We start from the raw sequence: 27692 nt of genomic DNA, 5'->3' as shown, positions 1-27692 counted from the left end.
TTTGATGCTTGACCAGCTCTAGTAAAAGGGTTACTGCTACTAGCACAAACAGATCTTTAGTTAGGCTTTATGGTTATTACTAAATGTATGTTAATTTCATCTGGCTCTAAATCAAACCCACAGTTTGGAACACCACTAAATTTGGAAAAGTTTAGATCTGGTGGTGGATTTTTTACTGTGGACTATTTCTACCATTTTCAGAATAGTAGGACTGTTTGTTAATAATAAGACAAACAACATAGAACACAGGACACCAATCCCTTTTCTAGCTAGCCTCCTGTGTCCATTGGGTTGAATTCCAGACAGATGGCAGAGGCGACTGGGAAGTTGGCCAGTGAGTACCCTGCAGCTACATTTCCAAATGCTTATTTCAGTGGAAAAGGGTGCATGGGAGCTAGGTTTGATGATTAGCTGACAGTAATATTTTTAAAACAAGGTCTCCAAACATTCTGCTTGTGACTTAAAGGCTGAACTGGCAGGCATGACAGACCTACCCCTCCTGCTCTCTGTCATTTACGCAGGATAGTTTGCTGCCCACACTATCTTTAAACCATCTACTGCTCTCCATAAGGAAGAGTTGTTGTCAACCACAGAATCAGTGGACCTCAAACTTGACAAATTGGAACAGTCTTCTCTATGCCGTCTTGGCAAGTTCCCATTTTGTATCAATGATCTAATCCAGTCATTCAGATTTTAAGTCCCTTTTTCAGGTGAACTTTATTTTCATGATAATCTAGTTGAACCATTCTTTGGAAATGGGAAAATCGCTCTTTCTAGAAAAATAAAACAGAATTTTTTCTTCAGACAAAATTATGTCAACAGTGTTTAGAGACTTTTTTTTAAAGAAAAATGTAATATATTACCAAAGACTACATGAAAAAAACAAACCCAAACAAGCAGACAAAAATCTCCCTTCCCTCCCCCAAAATTCCACAAAAGATAAAAAAAAAATCACACCTGTAATACCTTATAATGTACTTAATCTAACAGAATGTGGATAAGTAACTCATGAAGAGACCCACATTTGTGTCTCTGTAAGCAATATAAACTAATCATCAAGATATTTGTTAATTCTGATATAATATCAGAGAACTGGTATAAATGAAAATATAAAATGAAGCAATTCAGTACAAAGAGTACCTGAGATGGCAAGAAAAAACCTGTGGAAGGAAAGAAATATCTACTAAAATGACTAAATCAGATTTACATCTCTTTGAATTTGAAGTGTGTGTACATACTTGTAAGTGTTTTGTGTTCCCTTCCTTGAAAGACTTGGATTTGAGCAGAGACAAATTATACAGAGATAGCCCAGAATCAGCCTGTCAGTCAAATATGAGGCCATGTACAAAGAGGCTTTGGGCTGCCTTCCACTAAGGCACCTAACAGGAGCAATTATTAAAATGGAAAATACTTTTATCTGCTGCAGACTGGAAGGAAAGGTGAGGGGGTTGCTCCATACAGTTTAAGCACCTGGACTGATTAGCAATCTCAGGGTTAAAAGGACAAAATTTCACTCTCAAAATAAAAGATTGAACTCTCAGAAACTTCCTGCAGAGTAGACAAATATGCCAGTAAATACATAAATAAAAATATAAGCTAGAAACTTTTAAAAACCTTAGTGCACCTTCCAACAGTAAGGACTCCGGAACGTAAAGAAATTAAAAAGAAAATCTAAACCAAGGTTGTGTTTCATGACGGTAGTCTCTTTTTAAATGCACACACCAAGGGTAAAAATAAATGAATATACAAATAGTGCTATAAATCTCATGTCCTAGTCAAGCTCAGCTGCTTTCCTGAAACATCTTGAAAATTTCTTAGCCATGCAGAATGATGAGATGGTTTCACCATTTAATTTTTAGACACAATTTAAAATTTAAGTACCAAATCTTGATTCTGTAAGTGATACAGGACAGGGGAAAGGTTTTGCACTCACCACTTCTCGGGGACACTTATGCCTAAGAATCTATACACTGAGTGCTGCTGAGCTAAAATACATCTCCATACACATCTGGAAATAAAGTCTGTGGTACTTCCTCAGGCGACTCACTGTTCTTAGCTGTGCTAAAACAGAGGTGCAGATTAACACAACCTCTGCTGCAGGGGCAGGGAGAGACCAGCTGCAGGGAGGACCAGTGGGACAGACCTCAGCCTCCTACTTTTGTGTAGAGGTACTATCACACTACACATTTTTTGAAAGTATTATTCTACTGTGACCAAGGCTTTCCATGTCCAAACCTCACTATGCAGATTATAAGCAAAATATTAAAGGGGTAGGTGAGTAGCACCTTGCACAGCACTGCACAGTATCTGCTGACTGAGCCAAACCTGGCTCCAGGTTCCAGTGCCTGTGGAGGCTGGGTCCCTCATGTCATATGCCAAGATGCCATCTCTAATGGGCAGTTTTACAGTAGAGAAATCTGCCCTATAAATTCTTGCTAAAGATGAAACAAAATTTCACCAAGGTCACCACCTAGCTATTTTTTCAGCTTCACAATGTAAGTTTAAGTTAGCACTGATCTTAGACTGGGTTAAGTGAAATGACTTGGATGGAAGATGTTTTGAAAGAATTTTTAATTTTTTTCCTGAAACACAGAGCAAACCTAACAGTTTGAGAAGCAACACCTTACATGCAGAGCTAAATTTGTTTCCTTTTCCCAGAGCACACAGAAGATATTACTAAGGCCTACTGTGTGGATTTTTTTAAGCAATTACTTTATCTTACAGCACAGAATTTATCACCACAAGACCATACAGAGGAAAATTTAGAGTTACAGAAAAGATTTCACCTTTTATTTGTTTTCTTTCTCTTTTCTGTAATAAAGAGAGCATTTAAACAAAAGGAGATGGAGAAGCCACCTTGAAAAAAGTCATCATAAGACAATATCTCTTTCCTTCTGGTACCAGTTTCTCCTTGTGGAAAGAAAGAGTTAAACCATATATTAAGTTTTTGGAGGAAATTTATGTAAAGGACCCAGAGTGCATTTCTATACAACCTTCAGAATTTTTAGATAGGTTATATTAAATTTCACCCAGAGAACAAACTAAAAAGGAAAATTGAATGTCCTTAACATGGAAGCAGAATACAGACATTAATGTAACCCATGTTAGCCTTCAATTCACTATTAAAAAATGCAACATTAAATAGCATTGGAATACTGGAGTAACTGTGTCAGCGCAATGCAACCTGTGATTTTCACCTGTTAAAAAGACATCAAGGCTCACTGTATTTACTGTGTTTTACTGTGAAATTTTATCCTAAACGCAGTATCTGTCAGCCTGTTTTGTGAAAAATTAGAGAGAAATATTGCTTTCCTGTTTTAAATAGAAGTATTTTGTAGTTTATATGCTATTATATTTTCATGATGAAACGGAGAAACAAACTGTGTTTTGGTGCAGAACTACTTCACCTCGGTCTTTTTCAGGACGGATGTAAGACTAATAGCTTTCAGATAGAGAACAAGGGGAAAAAAATTGAACTTAAGATTTGGTAGTAGGGCTTTTTTGTTTGGTTTTTTTTTTTTTTTTTGGTAGTTCTTTGTTGGTTTTTTTTCTGAAAATATTTCCAAGGGGAGGTTTCCAAATTGATACCATTTTCAATTGCCCCAGCATTTAGAAATACAGAAATCATACAATCGATGTACATTTCTAATAATAATGGATCTAATTCCATAGTATATGTATATAATTTTAATATTTCACCAGTAAACCTAACTCTTCTACAGCTCTTAAGGAACAAGGAACATCTGTTCCCAGCTATAAATCTCATGTCACCAGTAAATCCCACCAAGAAGATCTTGCTAGCACATTACTACAAAAGTCACAGTCGCATGCATAAAACCATTGTGTCCTGCAGAACAGCTGCAGTGTCACCTCAAACTTTTCTAAAATAGGGCAGTGTGTCAAAATATAGGCCATGTCCTTACACACGTATGTGTTCAAGACAGCAAATCCTATATAGAAGGATTCATCTTCAGACACCATGGAATACTCTAAGAAGGTGAACTTGGCTGCCAGTATAAAGGGCTGTGCTTGGTCAGCAGCCACTCCAGCATTCCAGTGCTGTTTGATACTAAATTATTTTAATACTGTCTTTTGGTGTAACACAGGTTTCAATAATACCTATATTTGACTTCCTTGTTGAGGACACTCAGTTTTCCTTTTTCGTTTGTTCCCTAAGTGAATTTTAATAGCATTTATCCAGAACTTCTGAAGGTTGTATGAAAATGGGCTTCAGTTTCTTTACATTATTTTCTTCCAAAAATTAAAAACAAGAGAACACAAATCAGATATTCATATTTGAGTTAGTTCCTCAAATTATATTTCCTCAAGAAAAAGGAAACTAAGTAATTTTTGTCTGAAAAAAACGCAGGTAATATATTACAAAGCCTTAGTTCCTGAATTATCTTCTTGTCACAAGACAAAATACATCTGAATAATTTTTTTTCTCAATCACTGATTAGCTCGGGGAATGCACTCGAAAAATGGTTCTGTCTGTGATACTTGCATCATGTGAAATTTTAAAGTGGGTTAAGTTTGAAGCTATATTTAGAGTGGTATTACAATGGGTCTAGGACAACTGATAATCAGCTTAATTGATAGCAAAGAAGATTGAGGCTAGATATTAGATTTATCACTGTAAGGGTAATTAATGCCACAAAAAAGTTATCTAATGCAGCTGTGTAAAAATGCACATTTAATGTTTTCAGAAACAGATTAAGCAAGAACCTGCACATGTGTGTCTAATCCTATCTCAGAGCACAGATGCAAGCTATATGACCTCTTGAAATTCTCTTCTGTCTTACATTTCTGTGTCTTACAGTTGTTGAAAAAAAAAACCCCTCCATAGCCTAGTGGAGGATTGTTGTTTGCAATGCCTTCGGTACACTTGTTTTCCCTTGGATCTATGTTTCTACATAGCAGGGAATGAATTAAAATATTTCCCTTTCCTGCACTCTACTTTGTAGAAATTGTGACTGAAATTTGGGAAACTAACATGTGTCTTGTCCTGCTGAAAAAGTTTATCTCTACTAATTCTAACAGTGATTTCAGTGCATGACTGCTAAATTACCAGAAGATTATGGAAATATGTTCTAGCATCCATGATCTGGATACATCTGTGTCACATTTTAAATTACATTTATTTTCAGTTATGGCAATGAGATTTGCGTCTGGCTGACTACTTCTGAAGATGTTTCTGATGTAGCAGTCATATAAGTCTGCAATTTTGGAATGGGCTGTCTCTGGAAACTATTTATCCTAGAAATGTTATTCATAGTTGAGAATACATCTTCTGTGTTCCACATGAAAAAATAAAGAACTGCACAATAACTCAAGGAGACTGCAAATACAGTCTTTAGCCAGAATGAATATGTTGCAAAATGCTACAAATGCAACGTTTTAAACTCATAAACCTGCTGTATTTTGATAAATAAGACAATGGTGAAGCTGCTTCTTTCATCCCATACCTCTTTTCTTGGTGCTGTGCATTTGTGAAGGACCCCTATATATTTTGAAGCCACTCAGAGGAAGAGAAGTGGCAGTATTCAAATTTCTCAGAGAAACAGCAAGGTAACAGGCACTTAGTTGATAAATTCAAGGTATCTTAAGCTTGTTGGAACTCATGCACATGCAATAACTCAACTAATTTCATGTGGACTGGCCATCTATTTAGCACTGCCAATGTATTTGCGACCTGTCCCTGCTGTGAACTTCCCCATGACTGTGCTATGTGACAGATGTGCCTCTATTTCTAATCAAAGCAGAATGACAGCTAAAAGCACATGCTCCTGCAACATGGAGATTACAGGGTAACACCCACACATTATATTCAATGTATTGTAAATAATTTAGCAAATATGAATAAAACAGTAGTAGTTCCCTGAATTTACTTTTCCTTTTTCATATTCAAGGTTGCAAGAAATTAAGGGTCGTGTTTTAAATATAGGAGTCTTTAGCTTCTAGGGGTTTCCCACCCATTCCAAAGCACATGTTGCGCATTTTGACACCTAGAGTTCCTTAACAATGTGTAGGTAGTGCTATACACCCAAGAAGAGAGACTGCCACTAGCCACTAGGGATTGTCATCACGAGGGCTGGTCCTTAAATATTGCTTCCATTGGTGGTTTGTACCTTAAACTGAAAAACAACGGAGAAGTTCCTCTGCTCATGAGGCATAGTTCTCTACCTTTTTTTAATACTTTCTTTTTCTTTTATAACCTAAGGAGAATTTCTCAGAGGCAGCTATAGGTAGATAGAGGTGAAGCTACCCCTCTGATCCTTTTCCTGAACACAATCCCTTTGCTAATTTCACCTATCATTCCCATAAAAGCCCTGGTCCTGTAAAAGGCATTTAGTCAGAAGATCTGAATCTGGTTCTCTCTTCAACTGGATTGGTTTCAGCATCTTTTCTGTAGAAGTCCTAGCCAGCCCAGGCTCCCAGTCTTCTTTCCCTGGGTGAGTTGATAAGCTTTAATTGTGTGGTGAGTATGACCTTAGAGTGGTGGGGTTGCCACTGGAAAGAACTGGAAAGAGACTGGTACTCCAGCCTTGCTGCTGGGAGATTTCTGTCTATTGCTTAAGATACACTTTACCTGTGTTCTATTTCTCTTTCCCCCACAATGGGAGAGGAACACAGCCCTGTGATGGATCAGCTACAGCATGTCATGACACTGAACAACTGAAGGGAAGACAACAAGCCTCAACAAGTAGGTTGTTATGAATTCTAGTCAGCTGTCAATATATATCATGATCACAAATCAATTAGACTTGGACAGAGCTTCAAGTTAACAGCCAACAGCTCATCATGAACATTTTTTTTACTTCAAGGGATTGGCATAACACACACAACGATTTCAAATTAAATAGGTCACAGCCAGACAATCTGGTATGATCAACGTTATCACAGTCTTTGTAACCACCAAGTGTTTCCTCCTGGAGCCACTACACATGCCAAAGCAGTAAGTGCCTAACACTGTTGAGAAGGAGGTATTAATGTCCCTGATTTAATTAGTCATTGCTTTCTTCATCAGCTGCCTCAACTCCGCTACTCTTTCCAGCTTAATTTTTTTTTTAAGTTTGGCTTCTCAAAAAAAAGATATTTTTCTAAATGCCAAATCCACTGTTTGGCAATGTATGAAGAAGCATGGGCCTCTGCACCTGCCTAAACAAAGGATTTGTAGAGTGGAAAAATAACAATCACACCCTTGTGTCTGGATCATTGACTGGCATCAGGAAGAAAGCTTGTTCTCTGTGTTAAGTGTAGAAAAAACTGAACTGCTAGTTTTCATCATAGAATGGTTTGGTTTGGAAGAGACCTTCAAAAAGATCTTGTTCCAACCCCTGCACCATGGGAAGAGTCACCTTCTACTAGATCAGGTTGCTCAGAGCCCCATCCAACCTGGCCTTGAGCACCTCCAGGGATGGAGCACACAGCTTCTCTGGGCAGACTGTGCCAGTGCTTCACCATCTTCACAGTGAACAACGTTTTCCTAGTATCTAATGTAAACCTCCCCTATTTCCATTTTAAGCTATTACCTATTTTTCTATAAATTTAGCTGTATGAAAATACATATAAATATAAAAATACCAAAAATAACTATATATGTAATAAGCAGTGAAGTTGTGGTAAATCCCATATAAGTCTCCTAAGCTCAGTCATGACAGAAATCCTTTTAAGATCTCTGTTTTCCCCTCTCTCTATTCCTCTCTCTCTCTGCTCAGTGTAACACCTTACTGGATCAGTCTTAAAAATATAAGCTAGCTAGAGGTTTGACTTAGGAGCCACAGAAAAGACTGGCAGCATCCCTCTGCTTTCAGCAGATGGAGAAAAGGTATCACTCTTCATCTGCAATTTTTATGCCTGAGTTTTATCAGAGAGATATCCATTGTTGTGATGATCCTACATGATAATCACTGCTATGGTGAGCTTCCATACGTTTATAAAAATCAATGAAGGTATCAATGAAACTAATCCAAACACAGAAGAAAGTGAAAAAAAGTAAACAGAAAATTAGAAAGACAGAAGCATTACACTGTGAGGAAAAGTTAGCAAAATTAAAATGGCTATCTTGCTACATGATTAGCTAGCGAGACTGTAATGCCTGTGTACAAATATTTGAAAACTATTACATGCATACAAAAACTAGAGATTTAGGAGAAGAGAGGAAATAAATAGAATTTATCAGATAAACACGAAGAACATATTTGAGCAGGATATTAGCTTTTTTCATTAAAGCTCAGTCATTTTATGTTTTTGTCAGTATAATGTACAAATCCAGCAGAGGACAGATAAAAGCATGGTTACAAATCTCTGTGATGCATATAAAGTCCATAAGTGGACTGAAACTTTGGAATAAATCAGCCATGCTGGGAGTGTTGGGGGGAGCAGAGAGACCTCACATCATAGTGCCTGCAATACAACCCCCTACGAAAGCATGTTTTTACCAGACTATGTGAACAGCTGGTCACTCTGCTTTCTGCAAACAGCAGTTGAAAAAGTGTTTTGGGTTAGACTGAAAAATTCACTATGTTGTAAGTATTTATTTTTTAAACTTCTGTTTCAAATTTATTTTTAAAAGTGAATTGTAAAAAGAAGCTTTCTTTTTCAACTGAATTGACACTATTTTTTTTTTTTTTAATTGAGATTGAAATGAAATGAAGCATGGAGGGTTTTTGTAGGCTTTCTTCCCTTGATGGCAGGCCTTGGCAAAATCAACAAGATTTTCGTGTTTCTGTGAACTTCAATCTGCATTCTTCGATAAAGGTGGTTTTAGCCAAAAAATGTGAGGACTGACATCTTGCACTGAGCTTCCTCTCTACTAGTATATGGTTTTCTGTCTGCTCCTACAGTGCAGACCTTGCTGCTTACTTAAAATTGTGACCTGCAGTTCCACAAAGGCCATGGGGTTTTTATGCCCCCTGCCCTTCATATATCAGCACAATGTACCACGAGGTGGTGGCTGTGTCACTGCAAAGCAAAGTATACTCTCTCATATACTGCAGGAAACAATCCTATTCTGGAAAAATGGAAAGAAGCCAGGTTATTCTATCTCTAATTTCTGTCACTTGCTTCCTACAAGAAGATGGATGTAAATTGTACTGGAAGTAGTGATAATCAATCTAATAGTGAAGTCCACAGGAAGCAGCATTTCCTAAAATGTGGTATACATGATGATTCCCCCAGTAAAGCCAGGTCAAATGAATACATCCAAATCAACAGGAAAATTTAAAAAGTATGTTTAATTTCACCTAAGCAGATGTAGTTTCTACATAAATGTGACATAATTTCTCAACAAAACCCATGAGGTTAATATGTTCCAAGTTTTATATGTTACTATGACTTTAATTTCTTAAACACCAAAACTGTTTCCCTGTTAACGTTCTTCCTTTTTTTGATGTACAGTTAAAGAGTTTCAAAGTAACACTGAATTAAAGAACTACTGCAAATATTTCAGTAAATTTAGTTACCATTTAGTTAGTCAGTTGATGGTCATCCATTTTTAAAGCACATGCACGCATGTCACCGCACCGCATGCATCTTGTTAATAGGAACAAGAAAGTGTCTTACACAAGAAATTGACTTGTACAGGATGTAAGTGGAGAATAAACTGCTATTTATGACTGAATAGATCATATGAACCAAGACCAGTGCTAGAAAACTCATTAGTGTAATTAGCAGGACATTTGTTCAGGATAGAAATAGTGAATGTGTGAGATATTAGCTCTTCAGTGGTACACATTGTATCAGTAGAAGCAGAAGTAATATTTGGTTACAGAAATTTTTAAGTGATTATTTAATAAACAGTGTAAATTGCAAACTACAGGACTGGATTTCTAAACAAAAATCTTAGTGACTGAGCAGATGTTATTTAAACATTTTTACATGCAATACCTAAGAAGAGAATGGTTAAAATTACTCTTTTGGGCAGATCTCAAAATGTTAAAAACATTAAAGCATGCAGATGGAATAAGGTAAAATAAAGGGATCAGTTCTCCTTTACTCTTAATTGCTTTTATATAGTCCATCATTTCTGTTGTCGTCATTTAACAATGCTATAATATTTAACTTGAGGTGGAGAATCTGGCTACTGAAAAGTGAGAATAAAAATAAATACATGGGAACTCAAGTTTCAATGAAAAATTAAACACATTTAGAATGATCAAGCATCTTTCTTCACCTGTGTAGTGGGTTGGGTTTGTAACCGGGCGGAAACACCAATTTAGTGTAGTGGTTTGGCCCAAAATACTCATTACTGTTTATCTGCTGTGAGATAAGAATTAGGAGAAATGCAAAGCAGACACCAAACTTGAAAGAAATTTAAAGAAGTTTATTAACAGACCTAAAAGAAGGAAAAAAAATTATACCACCTTCAGAACTCTCCTCCTCCCCCCACCTTCCTCCCTTCTCCCACTGACAATGTAAAAAGACAACCCTTAAGATGTTCAGTCTGTTTACCACTTCCATAATAACCTTGTTCAGTCCATTTAGAAAGAGAAGTCTCTTCTTGCTCATGCTATGAATGAAAACAGTATCACAACGAGACAGCCGCCCACTTCCAAATATTGTTCAGTCCATTTAGGAAGAGGAGTCTCTCTGCCTGCGTGTGAGTCCCTTCCCCCGACTTGCAGCTTTTCCCACAACTGCTTTCAAGGGTCCACTCTTGAAGTTTTTTGGGGTACAATTTTAAGGTTGAGCCATTCAGAAACAAAAGTTCTCTTCACCCATCTCTGGGAGCATTTCATCTCTAAGAACAGAGGCCCTTCTCCTTCCCTGGGAGCAAAAGGTCTTCCTCATCTTCATTGTTAGGACTATCTCTGGGAGCATCTCTAGGAACTGAGGTTTTCTCCTTTCCCATTTGAAGCAAAAGTCCTCATCTGGTTCATCTCTCCCGGTCCAAACTTCTCATGAAATTACAGCTGCGTCAGCATCTGCCTATCTCAGCGCAGGTGCTTTTGCTTACGAGTTGAACACTCCACCCCCCATATCTTCATGAAATTACAACGGGATACTCTGATATATCATAGCTTCACAACAGAATTTCAGCTTTAAGCGTCTCCTCTCTCTCTTCCCTCAGGTTTTCAGCTCTTCACAGCAATAAAAGGGTTAATCTCACCTCGGCCTTGCAGCTGGAATGGGGCTTATCACAGTGGAGAGGGGGGAGAGCCGAGCCGCTCCGGCTGCCCACAGCAAGGCAGTGGGGGGGGTTTCCACGGCTGGAACAGGCCCATGGCTCCAGGATGGCCGTGGCCCGCTGGCACCCGCTCGGGCACCGCAGCCATCTGTGCCAGCGCCGGAAACAAGAGAGAGCTGGGGGGGAGTTTGTCTATTCTTAAATGTGGATCACAGAGGTGGTCACAATTTTAAGTGGCTTAAAGAATTGTCCATATTCAAACTGGCCAGCTGATAGGTTCTGGCAGGTCATGGGGAGAACTGCAAGCACTCCTTTGCAAGGACATCACGTCTGGGACTATGCTTGCTAACCCATGACAACCTGTAATACCTTGTCCCCAGTGAAAAGGCAAACATACTTCAGTGATCATTCAGAACACTTCTTGGTTCACAGATATGTCCCTTCCCTGCTTGTGGCATAGCTGTAGCAATTAGAAGGAGAGGGGAGAAAGGATTGATGAAAATTTGGTGTTAATTAAGGCATTCTCGGAAGAACATGTCTCCAAGCCAAAGACATTTTAGGCCAACTCTGTGGTTGTGGCAACTCAATAAAGATCTATAGAAGTTAGAAACACAATATTAATTGATACCAGTTGACTAGTTGCCTTATGAAGTTAAAGAAAATATCCCTAGCAATTATAACCATAAAATCTCTGAGTCCAAAATAAGCCTTACAGCTGTGGAAGTGTGAGGGTAAATTTCAAGTGTGGAGCAATTACCTCAGAAATGAGTCCTAGGGAGAACATCTGCACCTATCTCTGTCCGTGTGAAGGACTGAAATGAACAAAGCAGGGAACAAATGCATGTGCCTCATCACCATTCATCCCCAGATGAAAACTAGCACCAGTAGTGTGGAATTTTCTGTCTTTCAGATTGTCACTGTGATAGCAGGGAAAGGTTCAGTAAAGTGGATGAGGAAGATGGGATGAAGGAATTTCCATACACATGAGACTATCTGCTTGATAAAGTCATCTGATTGCACCAAAAGGAAAAGCAAACAAAAATTAAAAAAAAAACGAAACAAAGCAAACCAAAAACCAGACTTAAAAAATAACTTAATGAGAACGTTTACCTGAGAAAATAACTTGTGCTGAACTGATCCTTCTAAGTGAAGTAGATGGAGGACAATGAGGGATACGAATAAGAATAAAATGCATCAGGAGTGAAAAACATTTTATACATTTTTATATTCATTCCAGCCAATTTCAGTTTTCCATCAAAAATATTTTAAAATCTTCAAAACCCAGAGCAGCACAGTTCCTTTCAGAGGTCTGAGGACATTCAGGGTACTTTTTTATGGAAGAAGAAATGTCACTCAGATCTCCATGTGAGTTAAACAGTATAAGGCAATGATAACACATTTAGGTATAATGTATAATGAAAAACTTTCAGGTATAAGAGAAGGATTTTGGATTGTGCCCTTCACAACATTCAGCTTTAAGATGGCAGAAGTGACCTTTTTTCCACATATAAGACCCACTGATAATGAAACTGACATCACATAAGTAACAAGAAAACACAGCTATATCTGTTCTAACAGTGTTCTCTTAGTGAACCACTGGATCATGGAAAAAATCAGAGCTGGCAAGGAAATAACAATATGATTGCAGAGGCAGCCTAGCATTCAAGGTCAGGCTGGATAGGACTCTGAGCAATCAGATCTACTTGAAGATATCTCTACTTATTGCAGGAGTGGACAGGGGGTTGGACTAGATGGCCTTTAAAGGTCCCTTCCTACCCAAACTGCTCCATGACTCTGTGACTCAGAGAAATGTCAGGCTGCGGGAAGCCACTTGCCTGCACTCTGCCTCCCAGTTAAGCTCAGCCAGAACCGACTGCCACTTCAGTGTATGACACATGGTTGTGTTGCTCTGTTTAATGAATAATTTCAGAGTGTGCCTGTATCTCCCCTTCACTATCTCATAAAAAATCTGTGAAAATACGCGGAATATTTATGATGCATATGTATATATATATATACATATATAAAACACCCCAGAGAGTATCTGTTGAATTCTGCAAAAGGTTTTAACAATTGCTGTTAAGACGGTGAGTTTGATTACCAGACACCCTTTCGAAATTAGGAATAACACAGGACTAAACATTGATTTTTAGCTATTTTATCAAAATATACCAATGTGTTCTTAGCCTCAGTTGCAATGAAATGCAACAGAGCTTAAAATCGTCTCCACTGAAATCAAGATGAAACTATACTGCCTTCCAATTTAGATAGCTAAGAATAGCATAAAATCACAATGATTTAGCTAATAATTAATACTCTACAATGTTTTGATAATATAGCCACATCTTTAACTTTGCTTTAGTTTTTTTCCTTTTATCTTTGGAATTATATGTTGTTTTGAAACAAAGTAGGAATTTTGCAGCAAAAAATCTAAATATTTTATTTTTAAACAAAGCATTTCAGCATCAATCTTTCTATGTTTCAAATAAACTCACACAAATTTGATTTAAAACTTTATGTAGTTGTCAAATTTTCATGTCTATATTACTTTTAAAGTCACATTTAAATCCACGTTCCTATTTGAGCCAATCTGAGAGTTTTGGATGTCTCACTTTAGAGACAGGACCAGGTGTCTATTGTTTATAGACATTCCAAAGTCCAATCCTCAGGCATATGTGCTCTGTGTGGACTCTTCAGAAAATTTCAGTACCACTTCTTCCTTTCCTCGCATGTCTTTTCCTTCCTCACAGTTCTGGGATTTCTTGCATTCATACACTCCAACCATTTATTGTTTGTCTTCCAGCTCTTCAAAAAGACATCTGTGATGGCTTCTGCCAGCTTGTATCCTCATGTCATTGCCATGTCCTCTGATTCTAAGGGAGGATATGTTTTCCTCAACTACACCATCACTTTTCCCAAGAGAGGCATCTAATGATATGTTCTAAATTTATTCCTAAATTTATTTCTGTCTTCATCAGAGGATTCTACTAGGACTGTCTTAGGCCACGATGGCACTTGCACAGGGATTGACTATGACCTGTGACCCATCAAACTGAGAGGTTTCTCTTAAAAATTTTGGGAATAAATGAGACACATTCCTGAAGAATACCTGCTTGATTTCCTTTACAGATTTCCTAGAAGTCTGTTATTGTGACACATCTTCTATGAAGGACTTCTCTCTCTGAACTTTGATATACAGAAATAAAATATTTTTTAAGATAAAAGTCTATAAATAAACTGATCAAGGCTATATGTAACTTTTTTTCTTTTAAATGCATTTAGTATTTCATAAAATGGCATGAGTATATGTAACACTTTCCAAAGGTTGGTTCTTCTCTGCAATAATTTATGTTGATTCTCTGTTTTCAGTGTTACCTGCTAAATCTGCTTATATGTGCATTAATTAGTTACCAGATCAGTCAATTGTCTCTATTAACATTCAATCCTCTTTACCAACACAGTATCATGATGCCATTCCTCTCATAGTCTTTAAAATGCGGAGTAAATGCCTGTTAGTTTTTTACCAAATATTCTTCATTTTGTACTTCTTTTAACTTTTAAAGCCATGGCATGCTCTCCTTATATATTTCTTTTTATATCTCCTTAGATATTTCTTCTGTCACCAATTTCAGCATCTTCTTTTGTGTATCTGTCACCTTTGGCCTTCCTTTGAACTTGGTAAAATTCAGTTTGCCTTTTTGGCCCCAGAGCACTCCAGGTGATGACCTTATTTTTGCTGATTTCTCTTCGATGTTTTCTATGCCTTTCATCAATTTAAGTATGTTTTCTAAGTATCTGTAAATCATCATTACTATTTAACTGTTTTTCCCATAGTGGTACCCAGAGGTTAATCAGACTTGGCATCACTTGTGACTGGCAGAATATTAAACTAACAAGAGCTGCATTTATGCAGCATGTTCAGTAGCTGGTGTCTATATTAATTGCAACACAAGCTCTTTTTGCGTTTATGTTAATTATATGCATACTCAAGTCACTTTGTATTAAACTGATCTGCGTATATGTGTCTGTTTTATGTATCTATTCATATGCCAATTTCATGACATCTCTGCATTTAATTATTAATTCTATGTATTTCATGATAATCTGAATATAATTTCCATATGGCATTTGCAATTTCCTAGCCCAACACTACAGCTGACTTCATCTTAAACATTTCTCAGCTGACAGAATGGCTCCTCAACAAAATAACCAGAAATTCTGAGCAGCTGGATAGAGTGCAGAGATCCTCTATTAAAAGCTGCCTTGGAAACCTGAAAAAGATGTAGTTTTACTCCTGTGGCTAATACACAGCTATTGTGGGTGTCTGTGCTAATCTCAGTCCCAAATCTGTAAATAGTTTTACAGGAAAACTTTCTGTCCCATGTAGCACTTTTCAGTCATGGTCAGAAATTCATTAAATGTTCCCTTCATTCTTTTAATCCTTTCAGAAACAGAATATTTCATGAAGAAAAGGTATGAGGCAGTTATGCAGTACCTATTTGACAAAGGTTAGACATCCAGAACTGGTTTCTTTCTTCATATCTTTTCACACTTGCAAGTTTTCTTATGATAAGCAATGACTAAGCATGCACCAGGATCATGGGTCAGAACTGTCCTGTGATATGGGGACCTGTTTTTCATTTCAAACAATCATTTCAATTCTATGTTCATAGAATCATAGAATCATAGGATGGTTTGGCTGAGAATGGGCCTTAAAGATCATCTAGTTCCAACCCCTGCACCATGGCACAGGCACCTTCAAAGCCTCATGCAGTCTGGTTTTGAATACTTACAGGGATGGGGAATCTGCAGCCTCTCTGGGCAGCTGGTTCCAGAGTTTCACTCCCCTCACAGTAAAGGATTTCTTTCTAACATCTAATCTAAAGCTATGCTTTTTCAGTTTTTGTTAATGTAAAGAAAAAAGTTCAGACTCTCCTGTCTATGAATAGAGCAAAGCCATTAATAACTTAGATTTGCAGACTTTTAAAGTGTTCCAGAAATTGCTAATAAATTCCAATGGAGACAATAAAGAGAGAATTATTCTTCAAACAATTAGAAAAGTCAATAAGTTTTTATCATAGCCTCAAAGTCATGAGTAATTTGAAATAGTTTATACTCCTAATATGTTTACATGGTAAAGCATAATTTTTAACCTTATCAGGACAATGCACATGTGCTCATGTGCTACAAGTTTTGGATTAATCAGAATAACCCTATTTCCTAATGCCCCAAGGCAGTATCTAGGAACTACAATGGGCAAGATTAACATTTATATATGCTGTATATCAATATTAGATATTAATATTTTAATACTTTACAGTGTCTTAGCAAGTTTCTGTGTCATTGTATTAGCTTAGCACAATGCTGTGTGAAACAGGACTCTTCCCATCAATACTTTCATTATACTTCTGCACTAGGCAGATACAGGAGTAAGCTGCTTATACAGTATGGAGTCATATCCAGCTAATATTTTGATAGTAAGTTAGTCAAGCTTTACAGGAATATGATTCACTGTGTTGAAAACAAGTGGTAACACAGTAAATGGTTCACTTGAACAGAACCACCCACTGTACTAAAGTTAGTGTAGGAGTTGCTCCTGGAAGGGTTGTTGGAAGAAGTATGGAGGAGGTGTGGCTTTTCTATTTTGAAGCAGGAGACAAATTTTTCCCTTTACAGTTACCAGTGATTGAAATTACCACTGCCTGGAGAGTACACAGATACTATACATTTGATCTAGATAAACTGCTTTAGGAGGTCCAGTCTTTGCTGTCATGCTTTTTCACATCCTAGCAACATCTTCCATTTTTCAGCAATGGGCAGACTTTGGTAGGTTTCTAGGCTAGTACAAACACTGAGATTGAGTGAAGAACCACTTAGTATTCCGTAAATTGTTCTCTGCCAAGTCACTGAAACTGATAAGGTGATTTTGGACATAGTATCAGATCATACCTACAATCATTTCAATTCCGCTGAAAGAACAAAGTGGTTCTAGGGAAAAATAAATATCTACTGCAACACTTTATAAAAATCCATACATGAAAGAATTATTATGCAGCTAATCTAGTAACTAAATATGTTTTTTCTTTTTCCTGGCCACACTGTGTTGATAAATCATTAAATGTATATTGTTAATTTCACAGCTCAGTTTTATAAAAATAGATGTTTGGACTTCTTCAACAATACTTTTCTTTCCTCTCACCCCATTTTTTCAAGGAACCTAAAGATGAAGCTAAGTGCTTGACTTACTTATAACTAGAACTAGTGAGCTTTACCCAGCCGCCTCTTCTAATGCTGCATGCATAAAATGAGTATAAATAGACAAAAAGACTCCTACATTCTTTCCTCAGTAATACCATTGCAGCAGTTCCACAGCAGACAAACTTTTTCTGTAGCTGAAGTAGAAGGATATGCTTCACAGGAAACAGAGCCAGAAAACATCCCTTTGGTCACACTAGATTTTCCACAACACTGCTACCAGCAGATCTTAACTGATATATTTTTCCATAGAATTTCCAGTTCCCTATCCCCTCTGCTAATTGTCTTTGTTGCTCGGTTGTTTTACTCGAATACTTGAAGTCCAAACTTACATTGCTTTTTCTTCCTTGTTAGATCTAAGAAATTTTCTTATTTCATTTGTAGTATTACGTTGAATATATTTTACAAACTATCACCTAAATACCCCAGATGTGACTTCCCCAAACCCTCCCCTCCCTGTACATGACACATCTTTTTTTTTAATGTTCTCTCATCTTATGGCATTATTCTATAAATAATAACTATAAAACCTTTGTTGTCCTTCTGTACAGTTTTCCTGTTGATCCTATAAACATAGAGAAGAGTGAGGATTTTTTGCTAGTGTTTATTCCAGTCAATATTTAGGTGTGAGGCATACAGAAAATAGCACAGATACTCTGTACCTCTACTTCAATAGTAGAGGGAATCATGCCAACTGTTCCCTGGGGGCTGTGCAGTACAACACTACTCTGGAGAAAAACCGTGTTTTTGAAACAGTTTGCTGATACACATAAACTGACAGAGCTACATTAATAAAAAAATTTTATTGGAAAAGCAGTGCTTGTTGCAGATGATGAATTTATGAACTTCACAGCTGTAGCTTATTCCATTAAGCAAACTGATTTAAAGTATATTTATAAAGGGCTTTTGGTGGATGGTACATATGCCCATGTAAGAATTACTTTAAGCTCTGCAACAGTTGGTGGCTGTAGTTTTCATAGCTGTGTCATCAAAATATTTTTCATAGCTGTGTCATCAAAGACCTCCAAACCAACGGGATAAACTGTCTGTCATCATAATAATGACTCTTTGCAATTTTAGGAAGAGTGTTCTGGAGGTTCTGCCTTTCTCACTACTAGGGCATTTCAGTGAACATGGGCTTTCTGTTACTACTACTTTTGCTTCAAATAACTTGACATACTTCCATCTCCATAAATTGATGCCCGCTTCTATGCGACTTTCTGAGACATCCATGCAAAACCTTGTAGATTTTCAGCTAGAAAGGCAAAAGAAAGAAACCTGATGAATCTCAGAATCATTAAATCATAGAATCATTAAGGTTGGAAAAGACCTCCAAGGTCAATGAGTCAAACTTTTGACTGAACACCACCATGCAAACTAAACCACTGCACTATATGCCACATCCAGTCATTTCTTGAATAGTTCCAGGGATGGTGATTCTACCATTGCCCTGGGCAGCCTGTTCCAATGACTGACCACTTTTTCACTGAACAAATTCTTCCTCATGTCCAACCTGAATCTCTCCTGGGCAGCTTGAGGCCATTTTCTCTTGTCTTGTCACTGTTTACCTGGAAGAAGAGACCAACCCCCACCTGCCTAAGCCCTCCTTTCAGGCAGTTGTACAGAGTGGTAAGGTCTCCCCTGAGCCTCCTTTTCCTCAGGCTGAACACCCCCAGCTCCCTCAGCTGCTCCTCACAGGACTTGTACTCCAGACCCTTCGCCAGACCCATTTCCCTTCTCTGGACTCGCTCCAGCACCTCAAAGCCTTTCTGGTTGTGAGGGGCCCAGAACTGGGCACAGCACTCGAGGTGTGGCCTCACCAGTGCTGAGTACAGGTGGATGGTCATGGCCCCGGTCCTGCTGTTTTCACTGTTGCTGATCCAAGCCAAGATGCCACTGGCATTTGTGACTACTGGAACACACTGCAGGCTTGTGTTCTGCCACTGTTGAACAGCACCCTCAGGTCCTTCTCCACTGGGCAGCTTTCCAAACACTCTTCCACCAGCCTGGAGAACTCCATGGGCTTGTTGTGACCCAAACACAGGACCAGGTGTTTGGTCTTGTTGGAGCTGAAGCTTTTCCAGGAGAAGGCTTTAGCAGACAGTATCAAAGTCTTTACTGAAGTCCAAATAGGCATATTCACAGACTTCCACTCATCCACCAGATGGGTCACCCAGACATAAAAGGACACCAGGCTGGTCAGGCAGGACCTGCCTTTTCTACACCCATGCTGGCTGGGCCTGGTCCCTTGGTTGTGATGTACAATCCATGCAATAGCACCCATGATAATCTGTTCTATAACTTTTCCTGGCACTGAGGTCAGGCTGACAGGCCTCTAGTACTGCAGATCCTCATCCCTCTTATAGATAGGCGTGACATTGCGTAACCTCCCAGTTAACCGACAGATAATAAATGATGGAGAGTGGCTTGGTGAGCTCTTTTGATAGTTCCCTCAGTATTCTCAAGCAGATCCCATGTGGCCCCACGGACTTGTGAGTTTTTAAGTGGCACATCAGGTCACTAACTACTTCCTCTTGGATTACAGGGGTTTTGTTCTGCTCCCCCACCCTGTCTACCAGCCCAGGGGATTGGTTGCACTAAGGATATCAGATCTTTTGTTAAAGACTAAGGTTAAAGAAGGCATTGAAGTGCCTCAGCCTTTTCCTCTTCTTTGATTACAATGTTCCCTCCAACATTCAATAAAGAATGGATATTTTCTTTGGCCCTCCTTGTGTTGTAAATTTATAAAAACACCTTTTATTATCTATTACAGCGGTGACTGGCCAGGTTGAGTTCTAGCTGAGCTTTTGCCATTCTAGTTTTCTCTCTACGTGACCTAACGACATCCTTGTACTCTTCCTGAGTTGTCTGCCCCTTCTTCCGAAGGTCACAAGCTCTCTTTTCCCCTGAATTCCAGCACAAGTTCTCTCTTTAGCCAGGTTGGTCTTCTTTCCTGCCAGCTCATCTTTCGACACACAGGGACAACCTGCTCCTACACCTTTAAGATTTCCTTCCAAGAGGGTGTCAAACATTCCTGGACTCCTTTGTTGTAAAGGGTTGTTTCCGAAGGAACTCTCTTAATGAGTGCCCTGAACAGGCCAAAGTCTGCCCTCTGGAAGACCAAGGCAGAGGTTTTGTTGACTCCTTTCCTTACTTCACCAAGAAATGAAATCTTTATCATTTCATGGTCACTACAACCAAAATGGCCTCCAAACACCACATCTCCCCACCAGCTCACAAGCAAGTCTAGCAGGGCACTGTCCCAGTAGGCTCATTTACCATCTGTGTCAGAAAATTCTCTTCCACACATTCCAGGAGCCTTCTAGTCTGCCTCCTCTCTGCTACGCTGAGTTTCCAGCAAACATATGGCAAGTTAAAGTCTCCCACAAGAACAAGGGCTGGCAATCATGAAACATCACCCAACCAAACACTGACAGAATACTTTATCTGCCTCTTCACCCTGGCTGGGTGATCTATAAACAGACACCCAACAGGAAGTGTGCCTTGTTACCTTGTTTTTTACCCTGATCCTTACCCATAAGAATCCAATCTTATTTTCGCTCTCCTTGAGGTCTATACAGTTGAAAACCCTCTATGTTTGTAATCATACGTACCAAAAAGGAAGGGTGGGTGAAAATTTTCACCTCATATCCTGACACAAGTACTTTTTTAGAATAACATTGAACTTGGCTCCTACCCCAAGAGAGAGTTCATCTGTTTCCTTCCGGTGTCTTTGGTTATAACTTCCTGAAGCTGAACAGCAACAGCATGTATTACAGGCAGAATCTGAACAGCTGATACGGGAGTGTGTCATTGCTTTTGAGGAATTTAACGGTCTTCAGTTTTATCCTGTAAACTGTGCTTAATGAGTGAAAGACTTGCTGCAGTAGATACTATTCTCTTTCATTATTTTATTATTAAGAAAGTACTATTTGGGAAATTATTTCCTCATGTTTTTTAATAGAAACCCATATTAATAGTTCTGAGAATAGCACTGACCTCTCTCATCTGTTAAAAAAATGTGCTTTGAACCACAAATCTATGTAATAATAACTGTATGTAATAATTGCACATAACACATGTAACTGGTACCAGAAGCCTCAAGTCCAACCTCTTTTCTCCTGCCTAATAGAGTTTATTGCAATGCCCAAATTACTTCTTTGTGCATAATTTTTGAGTTATTACTTATTTTAGCAGCATCACACACTTTCCTAGGCTCTCCTGGCACCCGGTACCCAAGGCCAGACTACAGCTTTGGATGAGGAACTAGTGCTGCGAAACAAATAGATGCAGCTCCAGACTCAGCTTCAGGATGCTGAAATACAATTTATTCCCTCTGGCATTGACCTGAACTCCCTGTATATACCTTCTGAAGACAGCTCGATGATGTCAGTAATATTTTTAAATTGTTAAAAACAGTCTAAGTCTATTTAAACATAAGCTATTCACCAACTCTCATCAAAGCAATTCTGCTTTTTCTCCATGACTGTCCAGCAGACCATGGGAACCTGCTGCACAGGCTATTTATTTTAGTCTAAAGCTAGGCCCTCAAGCTATGATCAAGCACATCCAAACAGCAGTCACAATAAATACTGTTTTACTGTCTCAGGCAATAACATGGACTCTCTTTCAGGGTGAATTTTTGAGCTGTGTCAGCAAATGCAACTCAGTAAGGAGGCATATTTCTGGCTATAAAACACCCTAGGCTAGATCTCTGGCTGTAGCTGAGGAGCTCCAAAGTACCTGCTGAGAGATGCCAGATGAAAGCCCTTTGCCTTCATCTGCACCTTGCTAAAATCCCAGCACAAGATGCAGCATCCGCAATGACTTGGTGTTCAAAGACACATAAAACAGAAGTAGACACAGCTACTTATTTTATCTTAGTGAAGGGAAAATAAAAAATAAAACAAGAAGGAAAAGAAAAAAAAGAGGCACTTGGGAGAAAAAAATGAGCTTACCCACAAAAAATAAAAGCAGTCAAAGGAACAGAAGTTGCAAATAAAGTACACCTGTTCCAGTGCTGGGTCTGACAGAGGTCACTGGTGGTGTTGTGACAGTGGTTCGGCTGCTGAGGGTGGTGTGTGTAGGATAACACACCTCTGATTGCCCACGGAGCGAATTCAGTCACTCTGTGCCTTCGCTTCCTTCCTTGCTCTGTGTGAGTGACCTGTAGCATGCCGCTGCAGCTGCCAACAAGACGGTGGAAGGCAGCCAGCGATCATGAGCACTCACACAGGTCCCCTTATTTTGCAATATTAACCTGTCTTCCCCACTATGTCAAATCAGGAGCAGCATTCTTCAGTTATTTCTCCTCTAGGTGACCTGGCACAGAATGAGAAGGGAGAAGATTGTTGTGCTGTGCACAGACATGCAGGTGATCCTGCACAAGCACCTAACCTACTTTCCCAATTTTCCTGCCTTTCCTGGGCAGCAATGAAAGTTAAGATGCTAAGAGGGAGCTCTGGGAGTTTCTTGAGGGAACGTAAATGCAATGACATAGTTGGATGCACTTTAAACTCATGTCACAGATTGACAGGCAAGTTAAGCAAGCCAGCAAAGGGCTAAATGCAATGATTCTCTCATCTGTCACTATTTCCTTACAAACAGCCTTCTCACAAAGCAATAGAAGTTAAGAGATAAATTTTAAAAATCAGCATAAGTATATATATCAAGCAACCACATTAACTTCTTTCCATTTGAATGGCAAAACCCTTCTTATGCACTATTGAACTTCCAGGTTTGTGAAAAGGTCAGACTCCAGGAGTGAAACACAGTTGCCTGGAAAGGGTATTGCAGTGCTGCTACAGAGGTTGTATTCAGACACATCTGCAAGGTTGGTACAGGACTTCTAGGAGAGCTACGTTGCTCTGGAGAGATTGTTGGAGGATAGAGAGAATTATTTAGAGCTTCTGAAATGATTATAGATACCTATGTTAAAATAGCTGGATCCCACCTTAGAGTACTTTGTCAGAAAAGTGTTGGGGGGAAATATATTATTGGGAGCAAAGGAAAAACTTCACAATTCAGTTTGCTATTCCTGTCATTTAAAGGTTACACAGATATCTATCTATCTATCTATCTATCTATCTATCTATCTATCTATCTATGTTTCTATACGTACATATACATGTGCATTTACATACGTTATAACTGAAATACATACATTGTGTCTGAAAATTTCTAGGGAATTTTCTGCCAGAGTGATTGGTGCAGAACGGCTTTATTGGTCATTGATTTTTACCATTAGCCAAGTAGACAGGTCTCCAACTCTGACTGTAAAGTTGGGAGGAGCTTCTTCTTCTTTCCTAGAGTCTAAAAGAAAGAGGGAAAGACATTTAACGAGTCTCAGAATCCAGAGAAAACCTTGAAAGATTTTTGATTCCCTCCTCTACCTCCACGGAAAAAGAACACAGGCAGAAATAGGGATAAAACAATAGGGTCATAACAAATACAGTGGGCTAGAATATTACTTACACTATACATACAGAGTATGTATGTATTTTCTATTACTATCACGTGATTAGCAAAGAAAACTAAAGGCATCTTCACTGTTTATTTCAGGTAGTTTTTCTCACAAAGGAGATCATTAAAATTGTCTGAGCCTACTGGTCCTGTTTACAGAGACTGTTTATTTGCAATTGTATTTTATGGCAGTTCTGGTAGCTGTAAGTACAGTAGACACATCTCTAACATCCAAAGAAGTGTAGACACTGACAATAACTGGGCATTTCTGTGTGGAAGTATTTTTAGCCAATTAGGAAAACACCAGTTTCAAATGTAACTGTACTCGCTGTTTTCTTCTCTCTTTTCAAAACTACAGTTGCAAATAGCAAGAGGTTACTGAAATACCAATCTCATCTGCCACTAGGTCCAGAGACCACTACAACTGGGTAGGATAATCAGATGGAATAATAATACAAACAAAAACATTATTTATAGAAAAGCCTTGGCTTTCAGCAAAATGACTTTGTGCTGAAGACAATGAAGTCCCAATGATCCCAGCTGAAATTCTGCATGTGTAAACATTGAGAAACTGATTTCAGTGCTTATTATGGCAATATTGCATGCCTCAACAATTTTAGCATGGAAAGCTGGCAATGGAAAATTAAACCTGTCTTGGAGTACTCTGTCACAGTGAATTTCTATATCTAACCTGAAGGGTGATCAGATGGCATTAACCTACCATAACAGCTCACAGATATCTGTTTATTAATTTAAATAAGTGACAGCAGGTAGCTTTTTTTTTTTTTTTCCCATATTTTAACCTCAGAAAATATATTTGCATCACTGACAGAAATATACTTAGGTATATGCACATACTTCACTAGAAGAGCCACATATTGCCCAAACATGTTAAATAATATTATTTCCATAAAATGAAGCAAAATCTTAGAAAAACCCTTTCTGCTCTTTTCCATATTTTTATGGACTGATGTCTGTAGAATATATGTATGCATAGCACACATGCTCTAAGAAAACAAAAATATTGATGAACCAAATATTATTACTATGATTCAGTAAGTGGTAAAGATGCATACTGAGCAAAATATTTAAAAGTCTCATGGGGGAAAAATGAAGAAATGTCACAAACTCACAAAGATTTCTTTACAGGTAAATAATGTTTCACCTTTCAGAGGGTCAGATGTATCTTGAAATGGATGACTGTCTTGTACAATTCGATGACTTAAGAAAATTCCATAAGCACTTGGACAAGTCAAACAATTTTGAGTATTTTCAACACTTTCATCTAATTGTTCTTTTGTTATAATTGTTATAAAATTTTATAACAATTTTAAACAGGATGTGCAAGTTTGCTTTCAAACATGTTAAAGTATCAGAAAATTGAGATTCTATTTTATAAATTCAAAGTCTGTCACTGATATAGAAATGGTAGAACAGTTTTCTCCTTTGTGTTTAATTAGGCTTCAGCCTTATCACAAAACACAACAGTTTATACCTAACTAAAGTGACATTCTGAATGAAGTCTCAATGGCTACCGCAGTCATGATAATCAAAAGACTGTGTTACAAGTTGGAGGCAGAATATCAGCTATGAAATACCACTTACACATAAATAGATAAAATAGATGAGAATTTAGAGGATACACAGTATAAGCAACCTGGCGAGGTTAAAACTATCAATAGAAAAATACGGTGTTTGTTCTGACCAGGATTTTCAAAGCTTCTGAAGGAATTAGACATCTATTACCATAGAAAAAAGGCAATTTAGTGACCAACATTTGTAGACAAATAAAATCTACAGAGTTTTTAGACTGATACATTTTTCAATTTACGTCTTTTGTAAATGTATGTGTAGCAGTGTCTATAAGTGATCTGAGTGTTTTTTTATAAAACTAACTACCATGATTCCTGGCTACTTGTCAGGAAATTTGAAGCAGAACTAGAACAGAAATTTGAAGAAAGCTGTGTCTTGATCAGTTAATTCCCACAGCACACAAAGTCTACTGCAAAAAAATTTCCAGTTCAGTCGGAATCAGACTTAACTGAAAGGCAGGCCCAACATGTAATAATATAGCCAAAAATTTGGATCACATCTAACAAGAAAGAGGAGACTATCATCAAAGAATTAAAAGAAAGAAGAAACAGAGAGTACAATTATGTGTTGCTTAACTGAGAAGACAAGTCCTAATGACAAAAAATCTGTTTCTTTGGAAAGCAATACAATGTTTTTGAGAGCAACAGGGGCAAATATTCAAACACAACCTTTCCTTTGATCTGAAACTTTAAGTCTGTTAAGCTGAAATTCATAAAAGGCTTTAAGACTCTAAAGTTACTGTTGTTCTGACTAGCATTCAAAGTTTTAACCCAAAAAGGTAGTCTGTCAAAGGAAATAATTTTTTTTTAAATGTCCAAATTTGAAAAAAGTGGCTGTGATAACAAAATATTTTAGTTCTTCAAAATCATTGAATTCACTTTCCACAAAAGAAATAAGTGCTTTTACTGATAAAACTAGTAAAGCTGAAAATTAGGAAGCATCTCACAGATTGATAGGGTCAGATTTTACATCAGTGTAACCAATATTTTACACAATGCTGTCACAAAAATGTCATTCTTTGTGTTCACCATAACTCACCGAACAGAAAATTTCTTGATGTATTTTCTTTATTTTCATCTTCTCAATATTTGTCTATGATACAGGCATTTGCCTGACTTAAGACTTGAACAAAATCAGAGCCCCAAGCTTACTCACAAAGCTTAAAGTTTTTAAAAGCTGCAGTGTTATGAGCAGAAACATGCCTCACTTGGTCCTTCCAAATGCATCATCAAAGCAAGGATTTCCTAGGAAGTTAACATTTTGTGTAACCATACTGCTTTCTCATCTCATATCTGAGTCAGATTTTAATTACATTTGCCATGTAGGTTTTCCCAAGGTGTCGTAGCTGCTGTGATGGCTCCCATCCATCTGCAAGACAAATCAATACTGGTTTTTCGTAGCGTCCAGGGAAACAGAACTTTAAGATAAAATTCAAATCATAGTTTGTCTAAATCAAAGTAATCACATCCCCAATATAAGTATACAAATTGCATGCATAAATATTGAGTTTAATTCATAATTTTCCCCCTAGCTATTTTATGCTTGTAATATTAGTAATCCCAAATAGACCATTTTAGGCTCACAGAAAATATTCTGTACAGAAGAACTATAAAATTAATATTAATTATGTACATTATAAAGAGCATTTTATCAAGTGTCACAGATTTACATCTGGATAATGAATTGAAATACTGAATTCACTTTTGATGAGCAAAATTAATTAATTAAACTCTTTTCAGCATTTTACATCTGACGTCTGTATATTAGGTAATAATTAAGAATGTCATCCTTTTCTACTACTATCATATTCTTGTTTTGGAAACAAAGTTTCTGACAACAGAAACTGACTTCTGCCCTGCAAGACTTCAAGAACCCTCTTTGGTTCACTTTTTCAGGAGTGCAATGGACTACTTTTGAGTGCCACACTGCTTTCATAGGTCCCTTTTCTGATATTTCTGCATTTCACTTTACTAGTCGGATCTCTTCTAGAAAACTCAGAAAACTTACTGTTGAGCAATACAAGGCGTGCTTGCTATCATGGTTCTGCTTGCTAAGCCCTGAACTGCACCACAGCTGTCAGGAGCCAAGATGACTGATGTGATACTGAACATGACACCGCTCAGGGCTGTGGAGGGTAATCTGAATTCATCAAGTGTAGGTTAGCATGAGCACATGTGCTTTTACCACAGTTTGCCCTCACACTGAGGTATGCTATTTGTCCTTATCTGAAGTCCTGCAGCTCATTCATCTTTCC

Source organism: Coloeus monedula (assembly GCF_965178545.1).
Source record: "Coloeus monedula genome assembly, chromosome: Z".
In the NCBI taxonomy this organism is placed as follows: Eukaryota; Metazoa; Chordata; class Aves; order Passeriformes; family Corvidae; genus Coloeus; species Coloeus monedula.
This window is presented reverse-complemented; position numbering follows the sequence as displayed.